The sequence below is a fragment of the Sus scrofa genome, chromosome 15 (assembly GCF_054392235.1).
Source record: "Sus scrofa isolate SSC_HxYL_T2T_F1_AM1 chromosome 15, Sscrofa_HxYL_maternal_Yorkshire_Landrace_v2.0, whole genome shotgun sequence".
Lineage (NCBI taxonomy): Eukaryota > Metazoa > Chordata > Mammalia > Artiodactyla > Suidae > Sus > Sus scrofa.
The window spans coordinates 136,367,800-136,389,654 of NC_139397.1; the positions used below are offsets into that span (position 1 = coordinate 136,367,800).

General features: G+C 42.2%; 1 long non-coding RNA gene across 5 annotated transcripts in view; it reads left to right on the forward strand.

Annotated features, from left to right (window-relative positions):
* LOC110256949 (uncharacterized) overlaps nucleotides 1-21,855 on the forward strand; it is an 879,371-nt gene that overhangs the window by 214,833 nt on the left and 642,683 nt on the right. The gene's annotated exons all lie outside the window — the stretch shown is intronic.

The following is a 21,855-nucleotide window of genomic DNA, read 5'->3' on the forward strand; positions in this document are numbered from 1 at the left end:
GAAAAACGTGGTCTGCAGCAGGGTCTGCCAGCTGCAGCCTGGGGGCTAGGGGGTGGGTAGAGGGAGGCTGGCTGGATAGGCAGGGGGTTGTCATTTTTAGACCATGACTAACAAGAAATCTGGCTTTTTTTCTGTTGTAAAAACTCTTCCCACTCTTCCCTTTCCCTCTCCACAAGGTAATTGCAAATGTCTAGAGCTCTGGGGTTATTTTATGTGCTCTTTTGATGGCCTAAAGTGAATTAGAAGCTGGAAAACATTGTACATGGGGAAACACTATATGTGTATTGTGTATTACATCTTAAGCTAAATGTTACATGAGAACAAATGGTTTAAGGGAGTTGGAGCACACAATAGAGGTTGGCAATCATTTGAAGCCCAACATTTGGCCCCCATTAGCAATTTTCAAATATTCATGTTTAGATTTAAATACAAAGATTTCTTATTTCAAACCAATTGCTGCTGATCAGTAGCATAACTTCAAATTTGTTACAGCCGACAGGAGTGGGGAGGAGGGGAGGGCCAGAGCCAAATGGAAATGTTGAGCAAGTTAGAAGCCCTTTTGGCCTCTGCTTCTCCTTTAACTAGTATATGACCTTGGGCAACTTACTTAACATCTCTGTTTACGCATCAATAAAATTAGACTAATAATTTTTACCTTATAGGGATATGGGTGGGGGGGGGGGAGATCAAGAGAGACTGTGAAAGTGAACATGGCTAGAGAACCATAAATTCTACACAGATGCTGATTCTTATTAGTGGGAATGTGCATGGATGTGGTGCCCGAGCTGGGTAGGATGCAGGTGGCTCTATGGAAAGCATCAGATATGAGTCACAAACAGAAAGATATATAACTCGAGGAAACATGGCTGACATGGAATCAAAATCCATTGAGTGTTTTTCCAAGCATCCTATGTATCCCAACAAAGTGACATTCTTTTTCTTCTACATGCCATGATTATTATGTAGTTATTCACCTCTAACCCGCTGACACTGAACAAGAAAGACTTCTGTTCCATGGTCTACTTCCCCTGGAAATCATTACTGTAGCTTCTAGGTTTATCTCTTAGGGCTTTGTCAGCCTCTGGGACTTCAAGCCATGCCAATTTTGCTTTAAAAAAAAAAAAAATAAGGTTCACCCCTTATTCTACAGCAGGCCAGCTACACAGAATGGTCTATTGAAGCCATCAAAGGTTGAGTCTTCAGACAGATCTTGTTTTATTGTACTTCACTTTATTGTGTTTCACAGATGTTGCATTTTTTAAAAATTGAAGGTTTCTGGAAGCCCGGCATTGAGCAAGTTCCATCAGTGCCACTTTCCCAATAGATTTGCTCACTTCGTGTCTCTGGGTCACATTTTGGTCATTCTCGCAATATTTCAAGCTTCTTCATTATTATTGTATTTGTTATGGTGATCTGTGTTCAGTGGTCTTTGATGGTACTGTTGCAATGGCTTTGGGGTGCCATGAACTGTGCCCATATGAAAGGATGAGCTTAATTAATAAATGGGGTGTTCTCTGATTGCTCCACCTATAGGCCTTTCCCTATCTCCTCCCTCCCTTGGGCCTCTCTTTCTTGATACACAACAATGTTGAAATTAGGCCAATTAATAACCCTACAGTGGTCCCTAAGTGTTCAAGTGAAAGGAAGAGTCACACATCTCTCACTTTGAATCGAGAACTGGAAATGACGGAGCTTAGTGAGGAAGGCACGTTGAAAGTCAAGACAGGCCAGAAGCTAGGCCTCTTGTGTGAAATAGCCAGGCTGTGAATGCAGAGGACAAGAGGAAATGAAAAGTGCTATTTCAGCGAAGCAGCCTTCTTGCTGACATGGAGAATGTTGTAGTGGTCTGGATGGAAGAGCAAACCTTTCTATCCCTAAGCCAAAGCCTAATCCCAAGGGAGACCCTCACTTTCTTCAATTTAGGAAGGCTGAAATGAAAGAATCTGTCTCCATGACAAAAAAGTGCAGGAGGAAACAGCAAGTGCTGATACAGAAGCACAGCAAGTTATCCAGAAGCTCTGCCTAAGGTGACTAATGAAGGTGATGACTACAGTGGAGTTTCAGTGTTGACAAAAACAGCCTGATGTTGGAAGAAGATGCCATAGCAAGAGAGGAGAAGTCAATGCTTGGCTTCAGAGCTTCCAAGGAGAGGCTGATTCTCTTGTTAGAGGTTAATGCAGCTGGTGACTTTAAGTTGAATTCAATGCTCATTTCCCATTATAAAAATCCTAGGGCCCTTAAGAATAATGCTAAATCTACCCTGCCTGGGCTCTATCAGTGGAACAACAAAGCCAGCCTGATAGCACATCTGTTTACAGCATGGTTTACTGAATGTTTTTAGCCCACTGTTGAGAGCTACTGTTCAGAGAAAAAGATTCCTTTCAAAATATTACTGTTCATTGACAATATACCTGGTCCTCCAAGAGCTCTGATGGAGATGGACAATGAGATTCATGTTGTTTCCATGGCTGCTAATACAACATCCATTCTGTAGCTCCAGGATCAAGGAGAAATTTTGACTTTCAAGTCTTATTATTTAAGAAGCACATTTTGTAAGGCTATAGATAGCTGCCATAGACAGTGATTCCTCTGATGTACAATAGATGGCTTTTCCATTGTGCAAAGCCAATTGAAAACCTTCTGGAAAGAATTCACCCTTCTAGATGCCATTAAGAACATTTGTGATTCATGGGAAAAGGTTAAAAATATAAACATTATCAGGAGTTTGGAAGAAGTTGATTCTCACTCTCTTGGATGACTTTGAGGGGTTCAGGATCCCTCCTTTTCAGTGGAAGAAGTAATTGCAAATGTGGCAGAAATAGCAGAAGAAATAGAAAGCTTGCTAGAGACACAGGACATAACTTTCTGGTTTCCTTTTCATTTAAACTACACAGAAGAAAAATAGAACTCTGAGAAAACATGACTGAAAGTTGTGAGAGGTTATTTCAATACTAAGTTGTAAAAGAGGAACATGACAATTTCCTACGCTGAAACAGCCACATCTGGCAGTTGGGAAAAGCAGTAGAAGTTTCTGATTCTAAGTTGGCCTGGTCCAAATCAATCCCAAGGAGGCTTTGGCTCAGGATAATTCTAAATCTGAGGTATTTGGGGAAGAATTCTAAACAAATTCCAAGAATAAGGCTAGATTTTTAAAAAGTGAAGATTGATCAAATCCATGTTATTTACTCTTTTGATATGTACTTAAATGTGGCTTATATAAAAGCTTGATTCATAAAACTCATTGAGTTTATTGGTTACTATTGTTTAGGTGGAGAATTAATGTTACAGTTTTCAAAAAGTTTGGTGGAAGGATCCCAATTGCAATAGCATCTGAGAGATAAATCACCTTCTGTCTGGTCCAGCTATCACAGTTCTACAACTGGGAAGTGAAGCAGGCATCATTGGGGTTGGATGACAGTGCAGGCTTCTCAGTTTCTCTTGGTGTTCCTGTCTCTTAACTTGGGTCTCTTACAGCATAGGTTATCTGCTTCTGCCTAAGAAAGGTCACCTCCCCACCAATACTCCCTGCCCCTGGCTTGATTTCTGTCTGCTCATGGCTCACCTGCTTCACTGAAGATGATGTCAATGGAACTTTAAAGCATTTCTTCTTACCTCCAATCAGTTACTCCCTAAATTGTCCATTCATTAACCTTGGGAAAGGCCCTGGAATCCTCCTTCTACCTAGCCTGTGTCATTCTAGGCAAGTGTGTTTGCCTGCTTAACCTCGTGTTGTTTCCATCTGTAAGATGGACTTCTTTCCAGGACCTGTTGTTGTTGAACTAGTCTTGTCACACTTTGTCATCAGACTTTGCTCACAAAACTTCTCCAGAAACAAATGGGACAGTCAGACTCAACCATGGGCTGGCAGAGGAGTTGGCCTTTTGTATGGCATGTTCTGAGGGTCCCCATAGGACTTTATGTCCCAAGAACTATTAGGTGATTCTCAGATTTTAGTGCTGCAGGAATGACTGCAGATAAACTCTAGCAGTTTCTAGAGGGTCCCAGTGAAATTTTTAGATAGGCATACTTGTATTCTAAGACACAGAGTCCTATTCCTAACCTCTTGTTGACTAAAGTGTCCTGTTTGATGTTACAGGCTATGGAGTGGAGAGTGCTGGGGAGAGGGTCAAAGTTCAGGGCATCATTGTGGAGATCCATCACCCAGCCTGGGCCAGCCAGTTGCAGATGCCCCGCACAAGGGAGTGGAGGAGCCCCATGAGTTATGATAAGGTGGCACTAAAGAGGAATTTCCTGGTTTTAAGTTTTGCTGGTAGTGACTGTGTCTTGTCTGGTTATTTAGACATTGGCTCTTTAGGTCTTTTGAGTGGCATACCAGTGGAGGATGCCCGTGTTTTGTCTGAATCCTAATGATGATATAGGGATTTGTACCTTAGTTCACTTCTTAGCCTCAGCGATTGCTCTGTTGGGCAGATTTCACATCTGTTTAATGTGAGTTTTTCTTACGGAGGTTATTTGTACCACCAGCTCTAAACATCATTACCCTTTTAGATGAGTCTTATTTTACTTTTGATAATAATAGCAACAGTACCATTTATTGATGTTCTTCTATTTTCTCTGTGTGTGTGTGTGCTTTAGATACCCACGTCTACCACATCTTTTTGTGTGACGTGTACTTTAGATACCCACATCTACCCACGTCTTATTAAACCCCACAAAAACCCTGCAAGGTATTATTATTCCCATTTTATGAGGAGGAAATGAAGGCTTAGAGACATGGCTAGGTCACACAGTGACTGGTGTGGGCGTGCAGCGCACCCAGATCTGTGATCTCCGAAAGCCCCCATCTACCAGTGCCCCATGCCATCCCTCCTGAACCACAAGGGAAAATGAGCCTTTGAGTGTTTGCAACCCCCCTCCAAGGTGACCTAAAGGGTAGCAGATGATGATTATGTAAATCCTACATAGGATTCCCATATAACGCCACAAATGGTTCATCAGTTGATTTCTTTTCATGGAAAACTATTCTGATTCTGGCACTTTAAGACATCAGCATTTCTGCATGAGGAATATTACTTCTAAGTCTTGTGGCGGAGGGGCAGGCAAATCACCACATTCTAAATTCTATTTTAACGTAGTGATTAAATCAACCCTGTATAGAACAAAAGGAAGTGAACTTAGAGTTAGGATTGATGGGTACCATATGGCCTGAAAAGGGGGGAGGGGAGTAGTTTTCAGCAGGAGAAAGTTAAGCTTGAGTGTCATCCAAAGTGGTACAAACCAAAATTTCAGCCTTGACCACTGCTCTCATGAAGATTTCTCTGTTCCTCCTGCCCTGTAATTAATTAGGGTTTGGGCCAAGAGAATGAGAGGCGAGGTATCAACGGAGAGAGCAGATGAAAAGTTGAGTGAATGCCTGTTGAGGTTTGAGTGAAAATTTGGCTCGAAGTTTCTTTACATTATTTGTGTTTTGTTTCAGACTTCATGGTCCTGGAATTAAAAAGTATGTGTGTGTGTGATGTTAATGTGTTTAACAGCGTGATTGATTCAGCAGAGACTCAATGAGACAACCAGGGGACCCCCCTCTCTCAAGAGCAGACCGTCAGACTTGAGGAGTGTGTTTCATTCCTAGAAGCCAGGATGTGAGTAGAACAAGGGCTTCTGTGGCCTGGCTTCTGCCTCCCCAGTGTTGCTGATGAGCTGTGCCTGATGCCTGGCCATGGCACCATTGCCAGAGACGGTGCCTGGGAAACTGGCAATGCCATTGCCCATATTACTCTAAAGTGAAGAATTGGAAATATACATCAGAGGTTGTCATGGCTTTCTTGGTTTGGGAAGAAAAAAGCTTTTCAACAGCAATGTTATTCCATTCAGCTCCTGCTTTCTTTGCAAGCAGCTCCTAGAGGAGAACGGGATGCGAAAGAGGGTGGGGTGGGAGTGGGGCTGCCAGTGGAGTCTCATTAGTCAGCAGCTGGAACCATCTGGGGTCAATATGTGGTGTCTCCCCCACCATGTCTCCACTGCGAAAGGAGTACTTGAGGCCCCAAAACTCACATCGGGTGTTCCTCTCGTGGTGCAGCAGAAATGAATCCAACTAGGAACCATGAGGTTGTGGGCTTGATCCCTGGCCTTGCTCAGTGGGTTAAGGATCTGGCGTTGCCATGAGCTGTAGTGTAGGTCGCAGACACAGCTTGGATCTGGTGTTGCTGTGGCTCTGGTGTAGGCCAGCAGCGGTAGCTCCAATTAGACCCCTAGCCTTGGAATCTCCATATGCCATGGGTATGGCCCTGAAAAGACAAAAGACAACAAAACAAAACAAAAAACTCACATCGGACCCTCAGCTATATCCAGAGGAATGACTTGAAAAGCCAGTTTTCAGTGCACAGAGAAAGCCTTTTCTTTTCTCTAGTGCAAAGGTGATGTTTCTTTGGTTCAGGAGGATCCAATGGGCTAGCATCCCCTGTTGTAAATGAGATCATCAGACTCATTTGGTGAAATCTCTTGAAATCTAAAATAGATTTCTTTTTTGGTCTCTTCTAGGGCCGCACCCTTTGCATATGAAGGTTACCAGGCTAGGGGTCTAATCAGAGCTGTAGCTGCCGGCCTATGCCAGAGCCACAGCAACTCGGGATCCAAGCCACATCTGCGACCTACACCACAGCTCGTGGCAATGCCAGGCCCTTAACCCACTGAGTGAGGCCAGGGATCGAACCTGCAACCTCTTGGTTCCTAGTCAGATTTGTTAACCACTGAGCCACCATGGGAACTCCCTAAAGTAGATTTCTTTAGGCACTGGCTGGGAGGAACAGACTCCATCCTGTAGTACAGTCCACCTCCACTTAGCTTCTGCTCCACATGGGCTGGAGTGTCCTGGTCCATGTGGTCAGAAACTGGGCTGGGACTGAGGGTTTGGCCTCGAAGTGGATGTTGCAGGAAGGCTCCCAGTGGGCTGAGCCAGTCTCTGCATTACCAGCTGGCAGGGGGATCTGGAATCATTATCCGTGGTATTGGCAGAGCTGTGCCCACCAGTGAATCTTGGGATGGGGAAGCCAGAAAGGACTTAGGAGAGCCCTCATGTCATTTTATAGTCAGGGAAGCCGGCCAAGGAGATGAGTGACAGTCTAAGACCACAGAGCCTTGGGTGCAGAACTGGGGACTGGCCTCTGCCCTCCTGGCCTCAGCTTCTTGGCTGGCCTGCCCTACCATTCCTTCTGGGGCTCCTGTGGGGCTTCCCCTGGAGTTCTGGCTGGGATGGGTCATGGGGATTTGTGGAGTCCTGGTAGGCAGGGACTGACTGAGGGCAAGGGGTCCTCTTGAAGCAGCTGCCTTAGAGGAGAACTGCCCCCCTGCCCCCCCCTGCCACTGCCCCCCCCACCTTGAACAGCAGACATGCTTGTTTAGCACCTTCTAGGAGGTAAAAGAGAATGAAGCCAATTACGCGATCAGAATACTGGAACCTTCTTTTCCACACTCAATTCTCTGGTCTCCCATGGTGTATGAGTTGCTTGTTAAATTAATGTTTGCCTGTCTGGAGTGCCAGAGGAATAGACATTATAGGCCAATTAGAGATAAAAATCAAACCAACCAGAGTTGTCCTTTTAAAAATTAAAAGTCCTTTTTATGTGCTGTGGAGGTGTCGGCATTATCATAAAGACTAATTAGGACATTTTACAACATCCTGGTAACGGGAGGAAACAATCTTGTTGGTAACTTTAAAGATTATTAAGCATCTTTAGCACTTGAGGTCAGATATTTAAGATGCTTTCTGTGCTCACCTGCTGTTGCTGCAGGAAGTATTTTATTGTCTCATAAGAAGAAATGAGCATTTTGAAGGCATGAATGCCCAGCTGTAATGGATGGTCCTTCACTTGGCAAAACCCTAAAACAGGGTCTCCAGGAAGAACTGGCTGTGACTGAAGATGAGATACCTCACACTGCATCATCTGTCTGCTCTGAAGGCAGTTTCCATCTTGGCCTCCTGGAGAAAAGGAAGCTTCTCGAAGGCAGGCGTTAGGAGGAGGAGGGCGTGTTCCGGTGTCGTTGGCAGTGGGAAAACAAGGGGAGCCAGCAGACCAAGTGCACGTTCCTATTGAAAATGCTGCTTATGGGCAGGTGCTTCCCCCGCAGTCCAGCAAACAGGCTCAAAAGCACTGAAGAAAGTAAGGGTGGGGAGGACAAGGGGGTCCCCTGGAGCATTTTGGGGGAGATGATGTGTGTGATTTGCTGGTTTCTCCTAGACATCACCGTGCGTATGAACACGCTCTTTGGAATTTGATTGAAGACAAAAGGCCTGTAGCCAACAGGGGTTGGAGGCTTAACTTGTGTGCCATTGTCACTTAAAGAACTGCGTATTGTCTTGAGATTCAAATGTCCTTTAACAAATAAGTTGTATCAAGGTCAGATAAAGCAGAAGGGTACATTGAAATGTCACAGAAGTATCTAAAGCGGAGATCTCTGGGTGGAGATTTCCAGAAAGCCAAGGAAGTCTTAAAGCATTCCCAGTCGAAGGTTGTGCGTTTAAAGTGTCATTTATCTGTGAGGCTGTTGGAAAGGCTTTCACGTTTTTTTCAGCAATTTTAATTGAGACTAAAACCACACAATTAGGCTTCACTTAGTTATCAGTGAGAACGCTAGCTATTTACTTTATAGTCTTAATGATGAAACAAGTGTAAAGAAAACACAGGCAGAGTTAAAACTTAATTCTCGGCTTTGTGCTCTGGGATTTTGCCACGTGAACTATTCACATTAATCGGGGGTTTTATTGTAAAATTTCAGAATATGGTTCTGAAACTTTACCATTTCCTGCTGACCGGTCTGCCACACGGCGGTGTTCAAACAACAGTTTCTCTTTTTAAAAGGTTATTTCTCACTGTAAATAGAATACAATCTTATTAAATAGAATCTGAAAAAAAAAAAAAATCACCCACATATACCCCGCACACAAACATTGTTCCAGTCCTTGTGGATTTCTTTTAACCTTTTCCCTGTTATAAATCAGTTTATTTAAGATTTATGTCATTGTAACTACAGTATTTAGGCAATTTTACATCCTGCCTCTTTCACCTTATATATTGTGACCTTTATCCCTGTTATTTTATGGTATTTGTAAACATAATGTTTAATGGCCTCATAATCTGTTATTAAGTGAATGTAGGATAGTTTGCTGAACCAAGTCCTCTTCAAGACCTATGGGTTGTTTCCAGTTTTTGGAAGAGGTTGTTACCCAGCTAGCCAGAGGAGCAATCTGGCTTGGAACTCTGATCTAAATTTGTGTTTTTCTCCTTTCCAGACTGCAGATAGGCAGCTTATGTGTGTGTTCCATACATCGCGGCCACCAGGAGTCTTGCTGCTTTATTTGAAAAGCCTTGACTAGTTTGATAGATCACAAATGGGATTTTGAATTAACTTGGATTTCTTTTGATTACTACCCCGACTCTTTATGGTTCCCCATATTTTGTCAACTAGTTGTACTTCCCTCATTATGCAAATTTATTTCTCAGTTTACCTCTTTATTTTGTTATTTTATTGTGCTATGTACAGAAGCATAAAATTTGTATGCAGTTACATCTACGTGGTTTCCCTTTGTGTCATTTTCTAAGCTTTCAAGCTTAGAAATTCTTCTTCACTGTAGAAGTTTGACATTCAGTTTGATTGCCTTTTGGTTTCCTTCTATGGCTGAAATCCTTTTATATTTACTCTTTAGCGTACCTGCCCTGTGTTTGGGTGTGTGGTGTGAGAAATGGATATGAATTGTTCTTGTTTTCAAACTGTGAATCTATTTTGTTGACTGAATGCCTCTTCTGATTTGTGATGTCTTCTTTATTATATATCAAGAATTTCATTATTTTTTATTTTTTTATTTTTATTTTTATTTTTTTTTAGGGCTGCATAGGGGTTGAATCAGAGCTACAGCTGCTGGCCTACACCACAGCCACAGCAACGCCAGATCCGTGCCACCTATGCCACCTATACCACAGCTCACAGCACTGCCGGATCTTTAACCCACTGAGCGAGGCCAGGGATCGATCAAACCTGCATCCTAAGGGATGCTAGTCAGATTCGCTTCCGCTGAGCCATGATGGGAACACCATATATCAAAAACTTTAAATTGCAGGTTTAAGATATTTTTTGTAAAAAATATACTAAAAGCCATTGGGTTTAGTTACTTTTATTTATGTATTTATTTTTGCATTGTACAAGGTTATTTTGACTAGAAAATTATGTGACTTGCTTTGGAGTAAAAGAAATTGGGTAATTGTGGAAAACAGTCTGAAGTATGTGGGGAGTCTAAAAGGAGCAAAATCTATACACCCTGAATGCTTACCAGAATCATCTAGGGAACTTAAAAAAATTATAATCTTAGATTCCACCACCAGAAATTTTCATTCTTTAGATTTGAAGAGATGCCTGAGCATCTCTGTTTTTAAAACGTTGCTCAGAGGATTCTGATTTGTACCCTGACTGAGAAACATGGTCTAGAGCAGGGGTCAGTAAACTGTGGACCACATGCCACATCTAGCCTGCCACCTGTTTCTGTATGGCCCATGAGCCAACCATTTACATTTTTATTTATTTTTCTTTTTTATTTTTGTCTTTTTAGGGCCACACTGCGGCATGTGGAAGTTCCCAGGCTAGGGGTCAAATTGGAGCTGTAGCTGCTGGCCTGCAGCACAGCTCATGGCAATGCTGGATCCTTAACCCACTGATTGAGGCCAGGGATCAAACCCGAGTCCTCATGGATACTAGTCAGGTTCGTTATCTGCTGAGCCACAACGGGAACTCCCCATTTACATTTTTAAATGGTTGAATTTTTTTTTTTTTTTTTAAATGGATGCACTGTGGCATATGGAAGTTCATGGGCCAGGGATTGAATCCAAGCCATAGCTACAAACTACACTACAGCTGCAGCAATGCCAGATCCTTTGACCCACTGTGCTGGGCCAGGGATTGAACCTGTGCCTCCACAGTGACTTGATCCACTGCACTTGGATTCTTAACCCACTGCACCACAGCAGGAACTCTTAAAATTTTTTTTTAAAAAAGAATTGGAGTTCCCATTGTGGTGCACCAGGATCAGAGGCATCTCTGCAGTGCCAGGATTCAGGTTTAATCTGTAGTTTTGATACCTGACCCGACACAGTGGGTCAAAGTTACCACAGCTGCAGTGTAGGTTGCAACTGTGGCTTGGATCTGATCCCTCGTTCAGGAACTCCATAGGCCTCCGGGCAGGCGAAAGAAAAAATAAAGAATAATATTTCATGGCATGTGAAAATAATATGAGATTCAAATTCCAGGGTCCAAAAATGAAGTTTTATTGGAATCCACCCATGTTCACTGGTTTATATATTGTCTATGGCTGTTTTCCCACTACAGTGGCAGAGTTGAGCGGTTTGACAGAATGCAAGGCCCATTAAGCCAGAAATATTTGCCTTCTGGCATGTTACAGGAAGTTTGGGAGTCCTGGCCTAGAGTACTGAAATGAGACTCAGAGTTTCTTGGTTCTAGGGCATTACTACAGTACTCTCTCAGAATGCTTAGTTGTCCATTTCAGAAGCAGAATTACTATAGTTATATCAAAGTTTTAAAGGCAAGAAACAGTGCTGAAAGAGATTATAAACTGTGGATCTTCCATTTATGGCAATAAGGTGAATTAGACATCCTGAAACCCTACTATAAAATAGCCAATAGCCAAAATTACAGCACGGAATAGAAATAAACCATTCTTTCAGTGCATGGCTGAACTGGAAAGAAAGTAAGGATAATTTTCAGATACAGCAAACAAAGAAGAAAAACAAGCCCAGGTAGCTGAGAGTGCACTGAAGCTGGCAGCTGCCCTAAGGGAATCTTCTGATCTCTGGAGACCATTTGTGGGTACAGGACACAGAGCCTTGGGCCGGCACAGAGCAGATAGTTGACTCGTATTGCTCCTCACTCCCCTCACCCTCCACAACACTGATTCTCTTGAAAACAACCTCCTTACTGAGAGAGTGATCTAGAAAAAGAAGGCACACACAGGGAAGCAAGAAAGAAACTTACTCTCACTATCTGTGGTTCAGGGTAAGGAAAAAAATTCTTCTCTGAGGATTCATAACACACATATAGCCCCCATGCAGATCTGGGGCCTGGATTCACAGAATATGCAATGTATGAGGACTCTAAGAATTTAGTTTCAAGTAGTTTCAAGTTGGTAGTGCTCCAGAAATCTGGCAGCAGCAAATCTGTATCCTCTCTGAAAGAAGAAACACTCAACACGTGTCTCATATAGCTGCACATATAAAGTTCCAAAGGACGTGAACTCATGCAACAATAGGTATACAATTAACAAAATGCATGAGGGACTAAGGCACTATGAGTGAGAGCCAGAGCAAACAATAAGGAGCAGAAACCTTTCCAGAAAGACTTCAGATAAAGGAAGTATTGGATACGGAATGTAAAATAGCCACTTAAAAAAAGTTTAAATGAATAAAAGAGTAAATGAAAAGTAAGTAAGGAGCAACAGACCACTCAAAATGACCAACAGATTGGGAAAAGAATGAAGTAAAGCTTCTAGAAATACAAAAACAAACAAACAAAACCCCCCAAAACCAAGATACAGTAATTACGATAGTATACAATGTCAATTTAATCCACTATCCCATTTTTTAGGAGAACAGCTGACCACCCAAGATGGGTGGTGTAGGTGGAGATAAGATAGTTTTGGAATGAACTGCAGAGAGCTCTGAAAGACTGGCTGAAGAGTTTGGAATTTATTCTCTGTGCTGTGAGGAACCACTGGCATTTTTTGAGTAGGAGTTGGGGTGGTCATGGGGGGATTCACAGTCCCGTTATATTTAACCCCGAGCCTGCCATCTTTCAGAGCACACAGATATGACTCGTCTTAAGAGACTCAGGAACCTTAAATATTGCATTTAAGTTTCAGAGTGAAAATAAAGAGTCATGAGGGGTGAGCAGCAAATCTGGCCTATCAGCAAAGGGACAGAGCATTGATTTGATGTATGCAAGCATGGCCATGGAGAGGCAGGACAAGGAAGAGTAAGAACCTAAGAGAGAGACACAATGGGCTAAGAAAGTAGAGTTTTAGAGTTTTGTGGGTTAATGGGGATTTTGGCAGGGTGAATAGGGAGGCCAGTTAATAATGGTTGAAGACGAAGGTGGGAGGGAACTGGTTGAGTAACCAAAGGAAGCTAAGTGGTTGCTGACTGAACCTAAGGATGTATCAGCACCAGTGAGTTTCCCATGGATCTGGGAACTTAAGTGGCTGGAGGAGACAGTTTCTTCTCATTCATTCTCTTCATTCTGAAGATCTAAGCCTTGATTTTATGATCATTCTTGAACTCCTTTGTCAGTATTATTTCTCTAACATTCCTTATTTTTCAAAGTCTCTCATGAACCTTTTTTTGTACATTCATGGCTCTAATTGATGTTACAATTATGACACTGCAGGTCCCCGGCGCCTAAATCTCTGCCTCCACCTTTTGAAGTCTAATTTTTTTTGCAAATTTGCTCAGGCAGCTTCAGAGAGATTCTCTGATTCTGTTACATCCTATGTTTTCTGCCTGATCTTTATCGGTTAATTTCATTTAAGATGGCACACAATTAATGAGACTTATTATGTTAATGAGCACAGAAGTTACTATTTAATAATTATGTTAGCAATGAAAAACAGTTACAGGTTAATTGTTACAATTACTATTAAAATAATAAGCTGAGGATTGAATTTACGTGCATAGTTCAATTAAAAAGAGGCTTAACCATAGAATTGTGAGCAAGTGGCTGGTATGTAGCAGACAAAGAATGTGTGTTTATATGTAAACATTAACCACTACCGACCTCATCAGTAAGTGTGGTACAAGAAAGATTTTGACACAAAGAGACTTTGTACAGTGTGATCTTAGATATCTTTTAAGAAAAGCAAGACTGGGGAGTTCCCATTATGGCTCAGCGGTAATGAACCTGACTAGTATCCATGAGGATGCGGGTTCAATCCCTGGCCCCCGCTCAGTGGGTTAAGGATATGGCATTGCTGTGAACTATGTGTGTAGGTTGCAGATTTGGCTTGGATCCCGCGTTGCTGTGGCTGTGGCTTAAGCCGGCAGCTACAGTTCAGATTTGACCCCTAGCCTCGGAATCTCCATAGGCCATGGGTGTGGCCCTAAAAAAAAAAAAAAAAGAAAAAAGAAAAGAAAAGCAAAACTGAGAAAAATACCCCAGTTTGGAAGAACATCAGTGGATAAGATATTGGGATCTCATGATAGATTCTAATGTCAAGGTCAAGAAAGTATCAACATAGAACAAAAGCTATCACCAAAGCAGGTGATTTGCCTTCTTGGTCACGAAATAGCCATTGACTCTTGACAGTTCATTTTACCTTCTTAGTATCTCAATTTTCTTGTCTATCAAAAGTGGTTTTAAAAATCTATGGAAATGAATATTTGTAGAGGCGTTGACTTCCACACACCAAAGCAACCAAAGCTATTTTCAAAAGTTGACCTAAGCTTTGCTGGAGTGTGTGTGTGTGCGCGCGCGCGTGCTTGCACGCATGCTTGCCCATACACACGTGCAGAGGTGAGACTCGGCAAAATTCTATAATTAATCTGTTTGCAATGAGAATTCTTTGTCTGTAAGCAATTTGTCTTAAAATCTTGCAATATATGCATTGTGCATTGCAAAAGCTATTTGTTGTTACTGGCAAACCGGCTATGAGGGCGTGTCTGGGTTCAGGGAAGAAGTGTCATGATCCATAAACTCTGTCCTCCATGGTCAGCTCTTTATAGTCACTACTGATTTTTTACACTGTCTTTATAATTATTATTTTATAATTTAGTCTAAAAATTTTTTGACACATATCCATTTTACAACAGTTTTCTTCTCTTTGTTTTGCTTGGACTCAGAGACAGTTGACCTGGGAGGGACCCTAGAGGGCATCTCATCCAACTGTCTCATTTTATAGACGATAACCAAAGCTAAGGACCAGAGGGAGGAACTTATTTGTCCATACTGGTAGGGCAGTTTGCAGCAGATTTGGAACTAGAATTCCAGCCTTTGACTCCTTGTTAAATGCTTTCTCTGCTCTAAGCTTTCTAGGACTCATCATAAGGTATGTCTAATAGGCTATTATTTTATGTTGGTAAAGCATTTTGCAATTTTTAAAACACTTTCACATATGTCATCTCACTGGACCCTAATAACACCCATGAAGAGAGACTCAACCTGTTTTGTCTGTATTTTAACTAGAAGAGAATCCTGAAATTTTCTTGGTCAAGGTCACCTGATGAGTAAGAGTTAGCAGTTCTTCTAGAAGCCAGTCTTTCCAGTGCTGGCTAATTACTCTGGCCTTGCTCCATTTTACAGGAAGATATGAGGTGAGATAATAAGGATTCATTCCCAAAACCCAAAAGCTGCTTTAAATTTACCTTGTAAACATTTCTTCAAAATATCAATTCATCACATCAGAATTTCCCTTTGGTGTATTTTGCACTGACCTTACACAGTCTGTGCAGGAGCGAGGAAAACCAGGCTCACACTTGAGTTGTGAACAGCACCACTCTATAAGAACTGTTTCATGCATTGTTCATGGATCTGAAATCTCAGCTTTGTGATAATGGACAATGCCACAAGAAGCTCATGGCCTGAATAGGTATTAAAAGAAGGGTGCAAATAAAGGTAAGAATTTAGAAAAATAAGAATGAATCATTTGGTGGTAATGATTGCTGTACACCTATAAATGTAATAAAATTCATTAAGTAATAAAAAAAAATGAAGCAGGTGACCTAGGACACAGAGGTAAAAGAAGAGGACCCCACGGCGGGGATGTGTGGGAGTTTCTGTTGTGGCTCATCAGTAATGAACCAAAATGGTATCCATGAGGACAAGGGTTCAATCTCTGGCCTCACTCAGTGGGTTAAGGATCTGGCATTGCTAGCAGCTGTGGTGTAGGTCACAGACTTGGCTGGAATCCCGCATTGCTGTGGCTGTGGTGTAGGCTGGGAGCTGCAGCTCTGATTCTACCCCTAGCCTGGGAACCTCCATATGCTGCAGGTGCAGCCTTACAAAGGATAAAAAGAAAAGAAAAGAAAAAAAAAATGGTGGGGATGGATGTTGTGCCACCAGCCAATGCCTTCAGGGCTCATGGAGTCTAGGGATGGGAGGTAACTGGTGTCAGAGGCTCCAAGTTGGCACTTAGAATTACCTTTTCCCCCTGGTGTTTATTGATCTATTTCCTGATCCATTTGGGATGGCCCAGGGTAGTAGCCAAAATGAGTGAACCTTCATTTAGGTTTTTCCTGATCCTGATGGACATGGCCAGAATGAATAAAAACAGCTAATAGGTATTAAGATTTGCTTATTATGATGAAGATAACCTTTATTGATTGGATTCCTGGCCATGAAACTTCTCCATGTTGCTGGAAAACAAACGAACAAACAGAAAACAAAACAAATGCCCAAAGTTCTTGGGATTACTTCCCAGGCTATACAAGTGAATGTTGAGTAAATAGTAAATGATGCCAGAAAGGATCGATCACTCGGCCACTCCAATGCCATCATCGCTTGCTAGGGGTACCATTTGCTTGAGGTACAAACTTTGTGCCCAAGTGCAAAGACAGCCACAGAGGATGACCGTGTGCAGACTGGCCACTCCACACCCCGTATGTCAGTTTCCTGCACGACTGTGAAAACCATTTAGCTGAAGGGTGTGCAGACCAAGCCTCACCAGTGAGTAGTTCTCCGAGCGAATCAGAATATGCCAATCTCAAAGGAAACGTGCAGAAAAGTGCGGGTGTGGCATTTTCAGACCCTCCTTCACTGCTAGATTCCGGGGGGCTATACAGTACTATGCCCTTTCAAAGGCAGAGGGAGAATTAGTCACGAAAGGTGTGAGAATCAGGTCAGGGTTATTGGCAGCTTGCTGGGAGGGAGGAAAAAGGGATTAGGAACAAGAGCCATTCTCTGTCTTCATTGATTTCAGAGGTTGTTTACCTGCAAGTGTTTCGGCAACTTTCCTTCTCCTTTTCAGCAGATTCACAGTGGAGGAAAGAGATTTGCTCAACGGTGGCTCCAGGAGAGTCCTGCAGAGCCTAGTGCTGCCAAGGTCAGGAAATGGAACACATGCTTTCTGCCAAGGCAATTTTTTTCTCATCAGATTAGCGGTCATGCGGGGAAAAGGGCCATTGATATGTCCAGAGGCAAGTATAGCAAGAGGAAGTAGCTGCATCCTCCCGTGTGTTAAAGCTCATGATCAGAGCAGCTTGAAATACTCTGTTGAATTAAAACGGGGGCCTGCATTTGGAGTGCCTGGCTTGAGGAAGGTCAAGTAGAATCTATGCCATTGCTTCTGCTGCCGCAGTTATCAGCCGTCAGAGGATTCACGAATTCAGCTAAGGCAGAATCGTAGGGTTTTAAATCAGCAGAAATGATCTACTTTCAGGGTGAGGATAGGCAGGATTTCCTTTGTTCTTCCAGGATGATCTGCCATATTATAGATTACAGGTCTCTGACGCAGGTGAGTGTTGCTTGAACCTCTCTGGCTGCCTGGCTCGTTTAGGAGACAACTGAGGAGGAAGTATTCTTTTATTCATCCCTTTTGTGAAGCATTTCCCGATTAAAAATGAAATCAAGCAGGCAACCAACCAATAACCCGACATTTAAAGAATCTGAACCTTTCTATTGGCAAAATCCCAATTGTGGGAGCATGTGTTTGGAAATAAATTGTCCCTCAGTATCTGGGGGGGAATTGGTTGTAGGATCTCCCCCGTACCTGGTGGATCCCCATATCTGCAGAGGCCAGGCCCCTTATATAAAATGGCATAGTGTTAATTAGCCTCTAAGCCAAGGATATCCTCCCATATACTTTAAATCAGCTCTAGAGGACTTATAATACCCAATCTAATGTCAGTTCTATATAAATGGCTATAACTACGGTGTAAATGCTGTGTAACTTTGCTCACAAATTCAAGTTTTGTTTTTTGGAAATGTCTGGATGTATTTCACCCTGAGTATTTCTGACCTCAGGTTGGTGGAATCTGAGGATGCGGGGGCCCGTGGAAAGAGGACTGGCTATCCTTGTTTTTCTTGTCCAAAGGGAGGAGAAGGTGTGAATATTATCTGGCAAATCCAGGGCATTGTTATTAGCTGTAAATATGAAAAAACAATACATACGTTTACATTCCCCTTTGAGTACAGCTAGGCATCAAGCAGGGAGGGGCTGCCCCCGGGGTGCTGTTCATGAGTAATTTCAGCAAAGGAGGTGCTCCTGGCTGCCAAAGCCTAATGGGCTGCTGGGGAGGAGGTTTGCTCTGCTGCTTTCAAGTCAGCAGGGCTACAGCACAGCTGGATGGTGGCTCACGTGCGGGGCTGGGTCTCTGCTCAGTCGTAGCCTCTGGCTCTTCCTTTGAAGTGTCCCCTTTGGAAAGTGCTAATAAGAGCTGTTACAGCCACTGCGGTGAGGGTGGGGGCGTGTAGGGCCATGTGACAATCTAAGTATCTGTGTGGCCCCTCGGTGCTTAAAAAGAAGTGGAAGCGTAACTGGATGTGGTGGACAAGGGCCAGTCATCCTTGGTAACTGTTGGGACTCCAGGGTTAGAGGTGTTTCTCTTTGAATAAAGTTCTCTGCCCCCGCCTAAAGGTGGGTGTCTCCACTAGAGGGTAGACTGCTTGGCTTGTGATCCATCCAATGCCAGGGACGTGCCTCCAGGAGGTTGTGGAAGAGAATGTCTTGGGGCTGTTGCTCTTTGGAGGGTAACTTTGTGGAGAGGTTGGCTTTCTGTAACACTGGATGCTGCAGTCTTGTTCAGGGACAGCTGGGCACCAAGAAGGCTTTGTCTGCTCTGACAAGGAGAAGGCATAATGCTTTGGCTGACACTGCGTTTGGTTTAAGGTCTGGGAGTGCGTGAGGTTCCTAGACATTTTCCAAAGGGAAGCTCACAGATTGGTGGTGTCATGGTGTTGAAAGCATGACTGTAAATAGGCAGGAATTCATGTTCTCTCCCAACTGGCAGAGCAAGAAGCTGGGGCAGAGTTTCTGTACCTCCTCCTGGGCCGGGAAGCCTTGCTGCCTCTTCTGGATTCCTGGTTACATGATACGGAAAACTATAGCTGTTCATGGATGTGGCCCCTACCGCCTTTTGTAATGCTGCAAATAATTTCTCCATTTTAGTTCTGTTTACAGTGTGTCTCTGTGTGTGTGTGTTTGTATGTGCGTGCGAGGGGTCAGGGGGAAGCTTAAATTAAGCCAAATACAGAAATTAAGTGTACTAAATTTTCTGGAGTATGAATTTGACCAAAGTGTTATATAATGGCTAAATTGTATATGAACCATATTAAAAGAAAAAAGCCTAATGAATTAATTTGAGGCAGAACTAAAGTAGTACTAGTACTGTTTTTAACTTTTTAATTTCAGACTTAGAGCAAAATTGCAAGAATAGTACAGTCTTTGCAGATACCTTTCATCTAGATTCCCCAGATATTAACACTTTATCATTTTTCTTTAATCTCTCTGACTCTCTCGGTTTTGTCTATTTAAGAAAAAGTTGCAGGAGTTCCTGTCATGGCTCAGTGGTTAATGAATCCGACTAGGAATCATGAGGTTGCAGGTTCGATCCCTGGCCTAGCTCAGTGGGTTAAGGATCCAGTGTTGCCGTGATCTGTGGTGTAAGTCACAGATGAGGCTCAGATCTGGCATTGCTGTGACTGTGGTGTAGGCCGGTGGCTACAGCTCTGTTTAGACCCCCAGCCTGGGAGCCTACATATGCTGCAGGAGCAGCCCTAGAAAGGGCAAAAAGACAAAAAGACCAAAAAAAAAAAAAAAAAAGTTGCAGACATGATGCCTCTGTCTATAAACTCTTCAGTGTGTGTTTCTTAAAAATAAAGAAATTCCCTTACATAACAAGACTGCCGTTATTAAAATCAGAAGATTAAAATTAACACAATACCAGAGTTCCATTGTGGCTCAGTGGGTTAAGAACCTGACGTAGCATCCTCGAGGATGTGGGTTTGATCCCTGGTATTAGTGGGTTAAGAATCTGGTGTTGCTTCAAGATGCAGCATAGTCTTCGATGTGGCTCAGATCCTGAGTTGCTCTGGCTGTGGCATAGGCCTGCAGCTGCAGCTCCAATTCAACCCCTAGCCCAGGAACATCCATATACTGCAGGTGCAGCTGAAAAAAAAATGAATACAATACCATGATTTGAGCAATGAACCTCACTCAGATTTTGCCAGTTGTCCTACTGCCCTTTATAAGCAGAATAAAACCCCAAATCATGTGTTGCCTTCAGTTGTCATGTCTCCTTATCTCCCTGTATTTTGCAACTATTTCCTATTTGTTCTTCAAAGCAATACATATTTAAAAGACAGTAGATTAAAGGAGAGAATCAAAATAAGGTGGAGTCTACCAATTTTCCTTTAATTGTTGCAATGGTTACAGAGTCATTTTTAGCTGGATATATGATTACCCACTTAAAGACTACATTTTCCAGACAGGTGTCTAGTTGTGACCCTGTGACCAAAACCTTGGGCAATAGGAGGTGAGTGGAGTAATGTGTACAACTTCTGGATCAAGCCTTTAAAGGGAAAGAATGTGTCTTCTTTACTTATATATTTTTGCAGTATGGGCTAAAGATGTGATGGTGAGATCAGGGCTGCTTTTTTGCACCATGAGGCTCATCAACAACCTTATGGTTGTGAAGCAACCGTACCAGCCCTTGGCTATCTAGATGATTACCCCACTCTCTTCACTTTTCTAAAAAATTTAAGACCCTCCCCACCCCCAAACCACCAGTCTATTTTGTATGAGTCATTATTATTTTGGGTCTCTTTCTTATAACATTTGTACCAGTAACTTGACCAGTGTAGTTATCTAAACCATGATTTATGGAGTTATTCAAATCTCTGGAATATCTGTGCCAAAGGAGAAAAAAAAAAAAAAAAAAAGCACGAAATTTTACACTGTTTAGCAGTATGGCAATAAAGTGTACTTGTGCAGAAATGTTTTCTTGGTAATTTTATCGACAGGAAAATTTTGTTCCCTTTATTCTTGTTTTAATTCTTTTAGTAATTACATTTTCTCATTTGCATGAGTATCAGTCAAAGCTGTAGTCTCTGTAAAATCACAAAACTCTTTGTCATGTAAATTCAAGAATCTTACTCTTAGAGGAATTCTTGGTTGAAAGGTCTGCCCCTGCAATTTCCATGTGTTGGCATCAGGTGGCAGTAGAGTTATATGTGTTCTGAGCTGCCTAGTATAACAGGACTTTCACTGATGACATCAGCATGAATTCTTGAGCAAAAACACTGGACCAAATATGATCTATTTATTTAAAAAATGCAGCACAAACTGAAGAAAGTTACTTCATAGAAAATACAAACAGAAATCTCATATACATTTTTCATGTTCTTTAGCATGACCAAGCTAAAGCATGGCCTTGATATTAAACCTGCAAAAGGCTTTATTTCCCATTTTCTATTTCTCATAAAATCACTACTAAGAATATGCTTTTTCTTTAACTGCTTTTTCAAAGAAGGTAGTTCTCTCTCTCCTAATCTCGACAAAAGGGTAGTCTTTCTGGTCAACTCAAAGGACCTAAAATTAAACTTTTCTCTTTAGCTTCTTGTTAAAAATCCTCTCTTATTCCTACAGATTTAGGAAGAGGGGAGAAAATGTAAATCTTAGCTCTTTAGTCTATTAACATATTGTGTTAATCACAGGTTAAACTACATATGGTATTTTGCCACTTAGAATTCTTTCCAAAATGTCTCTCTCAAGTTAACACAGCTTGGGAAACTACTTGACCTAATATGCATATGATAATTTTTTTTTAACTTCATTAACAGCTTTGTTTAGTACCAGGCTTACCAAGGCAACATCCAGAAGAAAAAAGGAAACAATATTTGGAACAATATTTG